The sequence below is a fragment of the Rhodnius prolixus genome, unplaced genomic scaffold, assembly GCF_049639745.1.
Source record: "Rhodnius prolixus isolate KJV_2025 unplaced genomic scaffold, Rpr scaffold_4, whole genome shotgun sequence".
NCBI lineage: Eukaryota > Metazoa > Arthropoda > Insecta > Hemiptera > Reduviidae > Rhodnius > Rhodnius prolixus.
This window is the reverse complement of record NW_027411614.1, coordinates 25,513,746-25,530,992: the sequence shown is the minus strand read 5'-3', so window position 1 is coordinate 25,530,992 and position 17,247 is coordinate 25,513,746. Positions and strand designations below refer to the sequence as shown.

General features: G+C 32.4%; 1 protein-coding gene and 1 long non-coding RNA gene across 2 annotated transcripts in view; one reads left to right on the top strand and one right to left on the bottom strand.

Annotated features, from left to right (window-relative positions):
* The window catches only part of LOC141456502 (lachesin-like), a 353,521-nt gene that overhangs the window by 311,434 nt on the left and 24,840 nt on the right, over nucleotides 1-17,247 (top strand). The window lies entirely within an intron of this gene.
* On the bottom strand, nucleotides 13,715-16,349 carry LOC141456503 (uncharacterized). Its single transcript, XR_012459799.1, has 2 exons — nucleotides 14,844-16,349; nucleotides 13,715-13,885 (listed from the first exon to the last, which is right to left on the bottom strand). It is a non-coding gene; the product is annotated as an uncharacterized lncRNA (long non-coding RNA).

The following is a 17,247-nucleotide window of genomic DNA, read 5'->3' as shown; positions in this document are numbered from 1 at the left end:
TTGAGAGTTACTTTTAAAAGATGTGAAAGGATTCTACTTTACATATTTCTTATATTTCATGTAACTTGTCCTTCCTTAAAATACAAATTTTATTAACATTTTCTAAAAAGAAAAAAATCAAAAATAAAATCAAAATCATCTATTAACATCCAAATCTACAGTACATTGAATTAAGTTTTGGATTCCAATTATAGCTGCCATTCCTGTTTTCGTAATTGACCTTCCGCGATGAGGTCATATCTACCTGGTTTTCAATTAATTACAGACAAATTTAATTATCAACTAATGAGAATGGTCTTTTACATTAATTTCCCATCCTTTGAAAGATAAAATTAAAATATTTCAGTATAACGTGAATCGAATCTATTTTAAATAGTCCAGTGCAAATGAACACTTGATATTTTGTTGCAATAATAGCCTATCAAACTTGTATAAAAATCTAAAAATCAATAATGGCAGCATCATCAAAGTCAGCAGTTTTTTTTAGATTTGATTTTTACTTTTTTTTTCTCTTCGTTAGAAAAAATTTTGATCTGCAGATTATTGTTTTTTGGTTCTTCACGGATAGCCAGACTGCAATTAAAGCTCTGGTCTCTCCTAGTAAGAACCAAATCTCGGTCAATTCTTGCCATGCTGCTCTCAAATTGTTGGGAGCTTTGAATACTGTTTCGGTTACTTGGTCCCCTGATCATTCCGTGATTACGGGTAACGAACGTGCTGATGAAACAGCAAAGGAAGGAGCATCCCTGTATCCTATCGACGTTGTAGAACAGAGATGGAGCAGTGGATTTTGAAGGAACATCGGAAACGGTGGAGATCCCGAGCTGACTGCCGTCATGCTAAAGAAATTCTTGACCTGTCAAAAACGGCTATAGTTGGTTTTAGCAGGTCCCGGATCCGCCAGTTGGTTCAGGTGTTGAGTGATCTGGCAAATTTAGCGTACCATCTTTTCAAATAAATGCGGCCTTAACCAGTCGCCAATTTGCGCTGGCTAATCCAATGAGACTTTGCGTCACTTTGTAGAGGTGTGTCCCGTTTATTCTAAAACTAGATTTCTCGTCGTCGGAGGTCAAATGTCTGCCGACCGGAGATTGTGGCATCTGGTATTCTAAATGAACTCTCTAGGTTTGTTCAGTGCACTGGGCGATTAAGTCGCCATGCTCCCTAGCGTACTGTTGCTACTTTATTAGTTTGGCATCTGGCAACCTTTAGCCGGATTTGTTGTTCTAAAGCCCAGGTATCTCTCATGAGATGATGGGTGGGCGGGGAACAATGGGCATTTTGGATTGCCTGCGTTCCTTTCCCTTTCTGGAGGAACCGCCCTTCTAATACAGTCTACAACCCACAATTGTTTTTAGTTTTTAATGGAAATATTCGCTTGGGGAGTCCTGTGTAGGAAAAAGTGGTTTTACTGATTTTTCTAAGTATGTTTTATGTCCTCAGTTGTTTGATGATAACTACATAAATGGCAGAAAATTCAAATTTAACGTTACGCTTAGACGCGGATAGATGTCGCCAGAATCAGTCAACCAAACTTTTAGTTGTAACATTTTTTAAGGAAAATTTGATAGAGAGCAAAGTTTAGGCTCACCTCAAGTTGTAAATTTATGTAGTAGTAGTAGTAGTAGTAGTATTTTTTATTTGTTAAAGAATATTCTTATACAAATTTTGAGTCTGGCTCAGTTAATATACAATACAACAAAATAAAGCAGAAATAAATAGTAGTAATGCTTACGATTCGAAAAAACCATTAATTACAAGATTAAATAATTCAAAAACTATTGTAAAAAGGGGCGATAACATAGTCCTTTAAAGAAAATAGATAAACAAATTAAACATTATATAACTTTTCATACAAATAAAATAAAATAAGCAACCCCTAAGTAAATATAAAATCAAACAAAATCGTTCCTTCTTAACATCTCCACTAAATAACAATAAACATCATTTAATTTTATTAGATTGTTATAATCCAGGATACTCTCCACATTTTGTAAATTATCATCATGAACTATGTATCTTTGTATGTAACGCTGGCGGTAGTCACAATAACCAGAACAGATTAGAATAAGATGCTCCAAAACATTGCCTATAACTTTATTACACAATTTACAATTTTCTTCTGCTTTGAAAATATACATTTTCCCTTTTATATAAAACCTTAGAAAGTCACCATTTGCAACCCTCAATTGGCTGACTATCCTTATTTTTTCAAAACTTGTACAAAATTTTATATAATCCTCAGGCTCAAAACATTTAAAATTAAAAACTCTACGATAAAAAGGCAGATAATTTGAGTTAATAATTCTATTTAAATCAACCGATAACAAGTTATTATTGAACTTCTCCAACAAGTTCTTCCTATTCTCTATTAGATAACTTATATCCGACGTAGTAAAAAATTCTGGATCTCCTCCATTTTCTGCAAGATATTTTACTTGGCTCACCCAGTTATAATTGACATCAGCACAGACGGAATCAAGCTTGCAAAGTGCTCTAAAGCAGTGTTTTAACAGATTATTTTCCGGTAATTTCATCAACTTTATCCAATAATTCACCACCCCATTGAACACCTTTGCAGCAACCTGACTCCGTCCCAATTCCAATCGAACCACATAGTTAGGAGTACATTTGGGCCAGTAAAAAAGGGACTTAAGGAACTTACATTGAACGGTTTCCAAGGCGTCAAGATAACGTAGGCTCCAAATTTCGGACACATACAATAAAGTAGATGCCACCATCGCATCAAATAAGGTCATTTTTGTTCCCCAAGTATCCGATCTACCCTTAACCAAAATCTTCCTTACTTTTGCACCGGCCACCGCTGATCTCTGTATAAAATGATCTGAGGCTTGTTTAAATTTACCCGAAGATGAAAATGATACCCCAAGATAAGTATAGTTTCGCGTATAATCAAGCTCCAAATCATGCCAAAAAAGAGGTTTTAGTTTTTTCATTCTTCCGGATTTATGAAATACCAACACTTTAGATTTATTTGGGTTTAGTGTTAATGAATTATTACCACAGTATACTTTTAACAAATTTAATTTCTTCTGCGTTTCCGACCAAGAGTTACTTAGCAAGACAAGATCATCTGCAAATAGAAGCATGATCACCTCCAGAGAACTGTCAACACTTAGACCAATAGCGCCATTATTCTTAAAATAAGTTACTATATCCGAAATGAATAATATAAAAAGCACAGGACTAAGGCTCTCCCCTTGTAAAAGGCCTTTTGATATTCCAATTTCCTCGGATAATGTTCCACTAACACTGATTTGCATTGTCGCGTTATCATACAACAGCTTCAAAAGTCTAATCATTTTACCGCTGATACCTAATGCAAACAATTTTTCCCAAAGTAGCTCATGTCCCACAGAATCGAATGCTTTTTTAAAATCCACAAACACCGCATATACATAACTACCTGGATTTCTAAAGTTAATGGCAATTAGCGACATTAAAATATATATCTGATCCAAACAGCTTCTACCTTGCCTAAAGCCTGCCTGCTCTTCCGGTAGCAGGTTCTCGCGCTCAACCCAGGTTAAAATTCTCTGAGCTAGAATACTTGTTAAAAGCTTTGTAATATTATTTAATAATGATATTCCACGATAATTATCAACATCTTTTTTATCCCCTCTCTTATGTAATAAAATAAGTTTCGATTTTGACCATGCTTTTGGCAATTGTTCGTTTTCTAACACCATATTGAACATATTTAACAGATAATGTTCCCATTCAGGAGTTAAATTTTTAAATACTTCGTATATTATTCCATCAAAACCGGGAGATTTATTACTTTTACTCTTTCTTATAACCCGCTGCAGTTCGTCCAAAGAAATCTGTGCATCTAAAAATGGGTCAATAACGGAAAAGTATCTTTTTTCTATTATCGTTTTAATTCCGTACACTTCCTGATAAAATTTTACCCACTGTTCAATTTTAATTTCGTTAATATTTCTTTTACTACCCTGAATAGTCTTTATAGTCTTCCAAAACTGGCTGCTATTATTTATATCTCGAATACCTGCAATGATAGTTTGTCGGAAGTCATTCTTTTTTCTTATTAATTAATAATCTATATTGTCTCCTATTATTAATATACTCCTGTAACAAAATCTGTGATGATCGATCCCTTTGAAATGCTCTATATTTCATTCGGACTACTCTTTTCTGCTGTCTGCATTCATTATCATACCAGAATTGCTTTACCGGTAGTCTGGAATAATTTGGCTGGATCTTATAGGTCATTAAACCCGAATTCAAAAGAGAATGCTCAACAGATTCTACAAAGTTACGAAAAAGCAATTCAACGTCAGTATTATTATAATATATATTATTTGTTTGCGATAAAATCATTTGGAATACATCTTTTTTATTTTGGTCCCACTTAACAATTTTAACTATATTATCTTCATTATAAGTGAACTTTTCTACAGAATATTCAGGTAGTTCCAAAAAAAAACCCTACATAACATATGATCCAAAAGATCAGAAAGAATTGCTACAGAAAAATCATTAAAGTAACTGAAGAAAGCTTCATTAACCCAAATTAAGTCAACTTGTGCTCTCTGTAACTATAGTCAGGAAACCTTGGCTCACATGTTTATTGACTGTCCTGCATTTTCTTTGTATAGAGAGAGATATTTATGTAAATATTACCCATTAACTGCAACAAGTATTTTCTCTATAAAGAATAAGAATCATTTATTTGATGTTTATAAATTTACAATTAACAGTTTAAAAATGAGAAAGTTTCTTTTAGACTTTTAATGGATACCTTTTAATTTATATTTGCTTTATTTGGCTTTTATCTTTATGGATATTGTCAAATTAAGGTTGTTTATTTTATTAATTTTTATTTTACTGTTTATTTTGTTCATTCATTTTTTTTCTTCCATTTGTTTTTCTGCTAATTACTACATGTTAATTACTACAATAGTTTGTATGTCAAACCACTCTCCATCTATCATGTACCAGTGTGTATTGTATAGATGTAAAATAAATAAATAAATAAATAAATTAACCCAAATTAAGTCAATAGTGCTCTTACCCACACTCGATATGTAAGTATATTTCGCAGGACTATCCGAAACAGATCTTCCATTACACAGAAAAAATCCTAGAAATTCCAGCGTTTCTACAAGAAGTTTACCTCGCCTATTGATAACTCTATCCGAGACTACTCTTGAACCATACAGCGCACAATTTTCAAATAAGTCATCCGGTAAGCTATTAAGGCTTCCAACTCGGCAGTTAAAATCCCCACACAACAATATTTTACTATCCGGAAATTTATTTGTAATATTTTCTATTGAGTAAACTAATTGATCTAAACAATGGTCTATATCACTGGTGGGAGGCCAATAAAAAGTACCAACAACAAAAAGCAAGTTATTTCTTTTTAAACTCAAAAATATAGAGTGAGAAGTTTTCCCAATCAGAGTAACGTCTTCCACAATACTCTCATGGACAAGAACCAACATCCCTCCACTCGCACGACCCTTTGGGTTGATTTTATGAGCATCACTTGAAAAAGATGTATATTTACTCAAATTTGCTGGTAATTTAAAATTACTATCAGTAAGCCAGGTTTCTACTAAACATATTATTACACTATCCATTAACAAACCAAGCTCACAACTATCTAAATTAAACAAATTTCTATAGCCGTTAATATTACAAAAAGAAATATTCAGGACCTTACCAAAACATTGTATACGTTTAGGAACAGTTTCTTTTGCATTACTAGAAAATGAAGGTTGGTTGTAAGTAGAAAGAGCGTCTTCTTGTCGAGGTTCAGGATGGTAGTGATCTGACTGATGTAGCTGAGTCTGATCTGGCACGAAATCGAAACTGACCAATTCGTTCTTTAATATCATCTAGTCTTTTCTTTTTCTTAGCCTGTTCCCCTTCTGACACAGTTTCAGACTGATAGCCAGCTTGACCTTCAATAAACAGCGCCTCAGCCTCCTTCAGACTATAGTGGTTACCCCTGAATCTAAACACTTTCTTACTATACACTGCTCTATCATCCAATTCTTTCATTTTGTTCATACAAGCATAGATCCTCCTTCCTTCCTCTCTCTCTTCCTTAGTGCGATCATGGCCTAAGCGATAATGCTTCTGCTGAAATAGTTCTTTTCTATTAAATATTTTTCTTTTTAGCAAATTACTGTTTAACGAAACCAAAATAGGGCATGGTTCCCCACCTCTTCCAATTCTGAAACAATTATTTATATCTTGATCAGTTACTATAACTTCCGCTTCAGCACAGACTTCCTTAACCCTATCCACAACGCTTTCACTCTCAGTCTTGGGTACGTTATAAATAATAAAGTTATTTCGCCGCAACTGCATATTTAAAATTTTAACTTCCTCAGTTAGGCGATCATTCTTTTCTTCTAACTCCTTACATTTCAGTTTTACATCAGAAAACTGTTTCATCACATCCTCCATTAAAGTTAAAGTTTTCTCCAAAGTTGTTTTTATCTCTCTTGTCTCACATAAATTTTTCTTTATTTCGTTCATTAAATCCTCAATTGAGTAAGCCATAATTATTATTTATTCAAATCAAAAAGCACTGATAATAGTAATAATATTATTATTAATGAGTATTGTTTACTTGTACGATAGAAACAAACAAAAACAGAACGTTACCCTTGAACTGTAGACTTATCTTGTTCAACTCTACCACAACTGTTTATAGCAATTCTATAATTATGCCCCTTTATTTTTCATTAATTTCTTCTTCGTAACTGCGCAGTTCTATATGAAATTTCAAAAATGTAATCAATTCACATTAATTAACAAGTACGCAAAATTTCACGACAAACCAATCACTATATACACTGAAAAAATTGAGATTAACAGAGAGCGATACGTTCACTTTCACTGCCAAAGCCACACTCCTTGTAAATTTATGTACGAGATTGTATTGTCTTTTCAACTGAATAATATTAATTAAAATCAAACTTGGGAAAATATCCTAAAATAAAAAGCAAATTGGGCCGATGGCATTTTATTAAATAATTTTTCAAAAATTTTATCGCTTTGGGGAATGACAAGATTCACTTGGTGTATGTCCGAAATATTTGTAAATCTCCTTATTATATCTCTTTGTATTTATCAGAATTCAATCAATCCATTATCGAATTGTAGAGAATAGTAATCTCTATAACTCGTATAAAACGCATTGTTTTAGTGTTAATAGTTAATGAGATATAGAAGGTTAAAGATTGGATGTTTTTACATTAGTTCAAATTTCAAACGTTTATATCTCCCTTTGTGTTTATCAAAATTCAATTAATTCTTTAACGGATTGTAGAGAATAGTAATCTCTATAACTCGTATAAACCGCATTGTATTAGTGTTAACAGTTAATGAGATATAGAAGGTTAAAGTTTGGAGGTTTTTACATTAGTTCAAATTTCAAACGTTTATATTTCTCTTAATGTTTATCAGAATTCAATTAATTCTTTATCGGATTGTAGAGAATAGTAATCTCTATAACTCGTATGAACCGCATTGTTTTAGTGTTAACAGTTAATGAGATATAGAAGGTTAAAGTCTGGAGGTTTTTACATTAGTTCAAATTTCAAACGTTTATATTTCTCTTAATGTTTATCAGAATTCAATTAATCCATTATCGAATTGTAGAGAATAGTAATCTCTATAACTCGTATAAACCGCATTGTTTTAGTGTTAATAGATAATGAGATATAGAAGGTTAAAGATCGGAGGTTTTTACATTAGTTCAAACTTCAAACGTTTATATCTCCCTTTGTGTTTATCAAAATTCAATTAATTCTTTATCGGATTGTAGAGAATAGTAATCTCTATAACTCGTATAAACCGCATTGTATTAGTGTTAACAGTTAATGAGATATAGAAGGTTAAAGTTTGGAGGTTTTTACATTAGTTCAAATTTCAAACGTTTATATTTCTCTTAATGTTTATCAGAATTCAATTAATTCTTTATCGGATTGTAGAGAATAGTAATCTCTATAACTCGTATGAACCGCATTGTTTTAGTGTTAACAGTTAATGAGATATAGAAGGTTAAAGTCTGGAGGTTTTTACATTAGTTCAAATTTCAAACGTTTATATTTCTCTTAATGTTTATCAGAATTCAATTAATCCATTATCGAATTGTAGAGAATAGTAATCTCTATAACTCGTATAAACCGCATTGATTTAGTGTAATAGTTATGGAGATATAGAAGGTAAACTTTTGAAGGTTTTTACATTAGTTCAAATTTCAAACGTTTATATCTCTCTTTGTGTTTATCAGAATTCAATCAATCCATTATCGAATTGTAGAGAATAGTAATCTCTATAACTGGTATAAATCGCATTGTTTTAGTGTTAATAGTTAATGAGATATCGAAGGTTAAAATTCGGAGGTTTTTACATTAGTTCAAACTTCAAACGTTTATATTTCTGACTTATACCGGCAAATGTCAACATCCGCCATGCATTGATAGTGAATGTTGGATAAACATATTTTACTTTTGTTATGTTTTTAAATCATACTTTTCTATTAAAGCATATTATACACTGTGGCTGACAAAAGAATGTTTAATGTTGGTAGCCGTGTATATAGGCCTAGGCCCTTATCATTTTGGGAACAAATTATATACTCTGGTGAATCTTAATTTAAGTTAATGAAGAGAAGGAAAAGAGTATGGTGTATAGGCCATCAGATCGCCTAAAAAAGCAAAATGATAGTCGATTATTAAGCACGGCAGTGCTTCGATTATGATTGGGGGCTGTTTTTCTAGCAAGAATGAGGACAATTGGTTAAAATTGATGGGAGAATTACTGGTGTTGATTATTATAACATTTTAAATAATAATTCACAACAATCAGGAGAAAAGATATACTTGGGATCGTTTATCTTCCAGCAAGATAACCACGCTAAGCACCTTTTCAAAGTGGCATCCAAATTGTGTACTGAACAAAAAATTGAAAAACTCAATCAGAATCTCTGAACGATTTTAGATGAACACATCCCTTGACTTAATGGGCACTTGCCCGTACTAACAAAGAATCATTTGGAAAAGCAATGGTACAATCTTTCAATAAATATATTAGAAAACTTTGTTAAAAGTATACCAAAAAGACTACAAGCTGTAATAAGACTAAAAGCAGAGGAGGTCCTACTAACTTAAAATTAACAAACTGTTCAAAATAAACGTAACTTTAATGTCTTTACGATCATTCTAAATGAGAAAATAAAATAATACTAATAATAAACTTAATTATTTGATGGACTTTATACAATCTTATTTATTACAACAACTTAAACCACATATATTCGGTCTTATACCAAGAGAGAATGTGAATTTCAACATTCACCAAGTTCAATCTTGACTTTCTCCAATTTCAGTTCTTCGCGGTAACATATACACATACAAATTGGACAAACAGATAGTTTTATAGCTAATTTAATGCAATCTCTTTTCTAGAACAATTCATCTTAGCATTTGGGATAGAATTCACTGAAAGTTACATTTCAGTGTAATGTACAGTTTTACAAATTCTGTGATGTTGGTTAAGAATTACATATAACTTAAACGTTCGTAGTTTAAAGACAGTTTGTAAGTTAGAGCCTTGATGGTTACAGCAGTAAGAGATAGTGTGTTCATCTTTCTATTCTTCTTTTAGTGATCAGTGTGATGGGAATGGCTAAAATATAAGTATATTCTTTTGGAGAGTAACATTAAAGGAACCGAATCTAGAGTTATAATGAGTCGATTATCAAGATGATATTATGTCTGAGACAGATAATATTTCGTTTATTTTTCCACCCTATGATTATATTTATTTGATCTCCGAAAACTGAATAGTTGAATATTGTAACCTTGGTATCTGAAACTTTCTTTTCATCTTAGTTATTTTCGGAGCCAAGTAACTAAAACTTTTGTTTGGTCATTTGAGTGAATTCGTTTTATATTTTAATTTACTTTCTGTGTGTTCTAACATATTTGTTTATTTGAGAAAAGAACTGAAATTAACTAACCTATTGATAGTTAGCAGAAAAATGAGTTCCTTTAACGAAGAATAATATTGCTACGTCCAGTTAAGATTGTTTCTCAAGGCCTTAGATAATCTGACTCCAACTGTTCCACATACTTTCTCAGAGCCGAAGTACATCTTAAATCGTTTTTCACCCAGCTTGGCCAACAATAGCTAATAGTTTATCTCACGCAATTTCTTTCTCATTGTCAGATGTTTGCAGCTATCCTGCTAGATTTAATACTATTATTCCTGTTTCATTTAGAGTTTTCGGCACTCAACAATTCTGTGAACAATCTTATGACAAAGATTACTCAAGTTTATTCTTTGGAAAACATTAAATACTGATCATTTAAAAAACAATCATTAATTAATAAACTATATCCTCAATTGGCTTCATATTTTTTCATCATTTTTCAATCTTATAGCTTTACCTTGATATCCAGTAACCAAAAGCGGTCATTTGTGATGCCTGTACATCTACAGAAGATGTCACCTCTGGGCTCCTTCGGATTAACCAGTTTATATGAAAAATTTAACATATAGAAAATGGTAGGTCCAGTGGTAGAACATAGATAAAAATAAAACAAAAGTCACGTGTGCCAACTCACGTCGAGAATTTCCTGCTGCATGAATCGGCGATTTAACAAGACTAAGATTTGAACAAACACGTGTTAAATTCAGACATTTTTTTTCATGATGCACACCGTTTATTTAAAAATTCGTTTTTATTGTGTTTTGGTAAGTTTCATTTGTTTTTGTTTTGTTTTGGTTTGGCAGTAATGTTAATTGTACCAAACGATTTTCTGGTAATCAGAATAATTTTTTGAAGACCCAGAAGCTATTTCTGAAAAATAAACCGTTTCCTTTGCTATTGTTAAGCAGCGCAAATTTGGCAAGAAGTCAGTTGTTCTAAACGTGCGGTGCCCGCAACATACAAGCACAGCGAATTAATTGTACATGTATTACATTTAAACCATGTAAGTTTCTCTATTGGCGGTTGGACAACTTTCAAAGAATTAAATAAGCTCTGGAAGAGTAGAGAATTAAGGATTCCACGGATTATTCTACACCTGCATCATCTTGCGCTGCAGAGGTACTCACTTCAATGAAGTTTCGTCTTTAAAGCATCCACTCAAGGCTATACCAATGAACACTTCTGTTTTAATGCTATACTTGTACCTCAGTTGCATTTTAATAGACATTTATTTCCGTACTGTGTAGACCATATCGGGCAAAAAGTTTGTAACTGTTTAATTAATTAATTGTTTATTTATTATTTATATTTTATATTGGGAAAGTTTAAAGTTTTAATTTAATTATAAAATTTAATTATATTTTTCTATTCACTCTATCTAGGTATGCTTTAAGAGCATACGATGATATTTTCTTAAATGCATTTTTTTTTTTGCATTCTTAAAGGATATTGTCCGTGGACGAATTAACAGTTGCTTTCTTTTTTGTTGTAGGTAAAAAGTTATGGTTCCATCGATGACAAGAAAGGTTATCGGTGGAACACTTCTTAGAAGGGTGTCAGGTACTAGGTACTCCGTGGGAAAGAGCAGGCATGCAGTATCTTGCGGCTGTTCTTTAAAAGAGTTCTCCTTACTTAAGAGAGATTAAGGAAATCAGTTTCCTAAAGCCTAAAAATCAAACCAATCCTCTCTGCTCTCTTGCTGTATATTTCTTCTAGAAATACATGCTATCTTCACCTATTCCTGGTAACTCCTGGGGTGAGCCGTCCTTTAGGCGATAAATGAGGAGGCAAGCTATCCAGATCACCGAATTAAAAGAAATATAGAATTGATTTTTTTTTTTATTAATCATTTATTTAGTTACAAACGCATTGCGTTATAAGCAACAAGGGTAACAATAAGCAACATTCACACATATCAGAGTGGAGAAGTTACCCAGCGGTAACACTCCAATAACATTCTACATTCTACTGACTCTCTTCATCAGAGAGGAGATCACAAGGCCACTGTCTTTTAAGACGTCTGGAAGTGTTGTCTGGAAATGTTCTGGAAGATAGATGTTGTACAAGTGGATTGTGATGAGATTGAATGTTAAGATGGAATTTTCTGTTACGTGTTTTAGCCACTTGTGTGACGAAAGGAAATGATTCAAGTCTGTGTGAATGGTTTAATTGGTGACGTAGAAAGGAGCGTTTACTATAGAGCGAAGAATTTTAGACTGCAAGGACTGCATCCTTTGCAGATATAGGATTGATTAATGTATTTTTGTGATGTGGGAGTATCAAGGCTCGGTGAGTGTATTCGAAGGAAGTGACGTCCTTACATCAGTATTTACAGAAAAAAAACTAAATAAATAACAGTTTTTTTCTGAAGTTAATGTCTATTGAAATGGATTGGATGAGGAAAAAGATAATGAAGAATATTGCAGTCATATGATGTGAGATATTTTGTGCAAGTCCATCATCAGTTTAACAAGATCACATTACAAAAAGCCACCACCCTGTCCCATCATCGCCTCCCTCACTACAATCATTACAACAGGCCATCACAATCATAATCAGTATTATCTCGCCAGACCTACATTCTACATTAGCCGCATACTGATGAGCATATACTCGTATAAACCTCATTACAAGATCACCGTTTGCTAGTCAACTATTTTGTGCTTGTTTATTTGCTATTATCACACCTAATTCCGTACTTTAATTAATCGTCGGTTTGATTGTTACAATTATAGCGTTCGTAACTATAATACATATATTTATTTTTACGCATTTTTTTTGTTTTTAATTCACTCATTTATGAAAAGGAATATATTCTTGAAAAACAGATTCTACTGAAGTGATGGAATTTATGACGTACTTTTATCTTTATTTATTTATTATAGCTTTTTTAAGACACATTTGTCTACAGCAAAATTTTTTTTTTTTTTTTTTATTTTTTATTATTATCTGTATTTAAGTTTGTACAAACCGTTACAGAGGAGTTCACAGAATACATGATTAAATTTTAAATCAAAAATACATTTCTTAAGATATAGTAAAAGAAAGGAAATAACAAAAATTTATACTAAAAATACATAGTATAAAATAATTAATTTAAACTTAAAGTAAACAATGAAACTAAAAAACAAACTCTACTCGAGACATTGTAGAAAAAGAAATGAAGTAGAAAACAATTTTAGAAGTAGGGTAAATAGAGAACTAGAGTACTGGCAGTTGGATTTTTAAAAAGAGACTCGTAACTTATTTAATTTAAGATCCTAATTAATAATGTTATTAAATTTATTTTCTGTACTCGAATTTAGATATAAGAAAAAATCGAAATTCAAAAAATAAATAAATATCTTATCACTTTATTAAAAGAATTAGTTTATGTTTTTAATTACTTTACCGGTGAATCCGTCCTGTGCCTAATTATTTTATTTTATTCTGTATATAAGTTACAATCATTATAGAGGAGTTCAATATATACCAAATAGAAATGTAGGGAAAGCAGACAGATTGAGAAAGAGAGAGAAAATAGTGAATAAATAAATGTAAATAAATAAGTAAATAAATGAAAGTTTGATAAAGTGTACAATTTGAAGTATGGAGCTGACTTAAATTTATAAAACATACCTAAGGGTATCTGCTATTAACAATTTTCTTTTTAAGGCTTTAATTGTAAAGTAATAAATATTGTAAAGTTTATTAACAGAATCTATTTTAAGGAGGCCAATCAGGCCATTACCATCCAACAAGTACTGATTTATATGTAATAACCTTAATGATTCAAATAAAGGGCAGGTCAAGAAAAAATGAAAAAGGTCGTCAGGTAAATTCAGGTTGCAGCAAGTACAGATATCCTCAGCGTTCCATTTACAATGAATATCGTCAATAGAAAATCTACAGCAAAAATTGAAATTCGCATATTACATACAAATGTAGAACTTTTTAATAAGTCAAAACCGTGAATTTTAATAATAAAATAAAAATCTCATTTCAAACTTTATTTGTATAAAAGATACAATGTACCTGTTACAAAGGAGTTCCAAGTTCATGTTTACTTTATAAACCTTGTAGACTATAAGATCTTAATTTTAAAACTTTTTTCAAATAATTAAAAATTGCGTACATATTTTTCTCTTCAAAATTATTAATTAATTTGCAAAATTCTTCTTTAGGATTATTATATTTGTTTATAAGGAGTGGGATTCTAAAACTTTCATAGACTGGGCAGCTGATAAACAGGTGAATTAATGTTTCCGGCTCATTCTGATTACACATTAAACAATGATCTTTTGGTTTGCTTGTATAAATTACATTATTGTTTTTAAATTTAATTACAAGTTTCAGACACACTTACAAAAAATAGAATTCTGGGCAAAGAAGTGGCGGATTAAAATGAACTCACAGAAATGCCAGCATGCTCTTTGGCGGTGCTCCTGTCCACTTGTCTTCTTCAACAGCAATCCTCTTCCTTGTACAGAACTGGTGCGCTACCTTGGGCTCTACATAGACAAACGACTCACTTGGAACCCACACACTAGACTTAAAAGACAAGCAATGACAAAACTTGCGAAACTGTTTTACAGACTACTTGGGCGACGCTCCAAATTGCCCATTGAACTCAAACGTTTAATATACAGTACTATCCTCAAACCTATGTGGACTTACGGACTAGAGCTGTGGGGTTCAGCCAAACCAACAAACATACGGTCTGTACAGACATTTCAGTCAAAACTACTGCCGACAGATAGCTGACGCTCCTTTCTACGTGACTAACCTCGCTCTTCACAACGACAACATTCCCTTCATAGACCAACTCGCCAAGACTAAATAACAAAAATTCCATACTACTCACTCGACTAGCTCTAATCCTCTTGTACTGTCTCTTGCTTCCTTTGACATCCCTAATACTCCTCACCGACTGAATCGCCAGTGGCCCCGCGACTTCCTTGAGGTCTGAAGACCTAAACGTCATTACTCCTCTATCTCTCCCCTCTACCACTCATATTCTCCTCACATTCCCCTATCTCATATAGAGAGTGCTACCGCTGGATAGCTTCTCTCCTCCTGCTCTTCCCGCACCAGTTCATCTTATTCACCTCCTATTTACTTATCCTATATATTTATACAGATTGTAAATTACAAAAAAAAAAAAAATTATTAACATAAGGGATACCCAATCTTATTTCAGAAAAAATTCTTACAACTTGAAAAGAAATAGATTTATCTAAATATTGTTGACCAACATTTTGTAATAAATTTTGAGAGTTCCAAAATATATTAAACATACTTTGATTTACTTTATTTAAAACAGTTAAATGCAAATATTCCCTGTAGTACCTGCCTAAAATTATAGATATATTAGGTTTGTAATGCAAGCATTCTAATGAGCCCAAATCTTCTAAATTAATTTCTTTTAAACATTCAACTAATTGTAAATACCAATTAAATTTAATATTGCTTGAATAGAGGTTACTCACTACAATCAGTCTCTTTAAGCAGATTTTTACATAATTATCATCATTTACACAAAGAATTTTATGCAACCATTTTAATGCGTGTTTCATTACTTCGTATTTCAAATGAGGTTTATTATTTGAAAACCTCATTACTACGCAAACAAAAAACAAAGAAAATTAAAGAAAGATAATAATCTACCAATTAAAAATATTTTTTTTTTTTAAATAACATCCATGAATCAGATGAAATTAATCATTGCTGCAACGAAGAGATAAATATCGTACATTTTATTAAAATTGATGCTAGTTAACTAACTTTCTGAACTGTCATCATTAACCACAGTTGGGAGATACTGTTTTAAATATCTATTTCTGAAAGGCGAGAAGATGAGGTATTTATTTAAACAAAATTATGAAATGTAACACATTGCCTGTTTCACCAGAGTTACAGTTATTATACTTATTTTCTCTATAAAATTCTATTCATTTGAAACTCGTCACAATAGAAGCTCACGTTAACTTCCTGGACAAGGTCTAATGACTAAATCTATCTTAATAAAGGGAGGATGCGTCCACAGTGTCTCCTACACATAAGACACTGAGTGTTGGAAATCGGGTTTTTGTAATTGAGATTTCTATTTCAGTTTTCTTATAGCTGCTGGTCTAATTTTTTTTTTGTAGTTTTTTTATTTAAATGAACTTGAAAAATACCATTTAAAGTTTTCACAATATTTGGTTGTTACTCGAGTGTAGGGAGACGACCTTTCATTAAGCTGCCCCAAAGGAAAACTACAGCTCTATTCGACTTAGGGTCAAAATCCTAACCGACAGAACCAATAGAACAATAATCTTAAAGAGATGCTCCTGCAACTTATTCCAATTAAAGATCCTTACAACCTGAACCATCCAAGATGGATGGAATTTCCTCCTTCGACCCATAAACTCTACAGAAAGGATCAGACATGATTGGTAGAGGTATCTCATTAAGCCATAATGCCCTGTGGAGTACCCATCAAGGAAGTGCGTGAGAGAGGCCCATAAAAGGACCGACAGCATCTCACACTCGACACAGCAGGGGCTCTACAAAATCTAAATTTAGACTGTCGGACAACCCATACGAACTCATCCGTTAGAATGAATGCTGCGTGACCGCCCACACTGGATATCCTACGTACGGGGGTCAAATGACATGCCAGAAGCTAGTTGGGAGCTAATAAGGTGGAGTAAGACTTCTAATTTGGCCAGCCAGTCCACCTACTCGTTACCCAAAATTCCCATATGTCTCGGCACCCAAAACAGAAATACGAGTACATCTTAAATAGAATCTAGCTCTTCGAGGGTCCTAGTACATTCCAAGAGAAATCCTAAAATTCTTTTTAAAATTTTTTCTCCAGGAATCCTTTTATTCGAACTCAAAAAAAGAATACTATAGTGAGATATGAGTCCCGCTATCTGAACACCGCTGAAAAGCCAGTCTCTATAAAGAGTTTTAAAAAAGCTTTACAGATTAAATAAAAAGCTTTTGATCGGTTTGGACAATATAGAACAAGCCATTTAGCATAATAAAAAAATTGGCATTGAATTGGGCAGTCAAACGACTCTTTCTAAAAGTAACAACAGAATGCCTTGACTTTGTTATCTTAAATTAAGAAAATTGGCAATCCAACCGGTCCTCCTACCAATAGAACTGGTTCAACCAACTCAGTAACTTACTGAATTACAAGGATTGCAGCTCATTCTGATTTATGTAGACCCAGGAATCTTAAAAAGACTTTTCCTGATTCCTTAAATAAGTAAAAT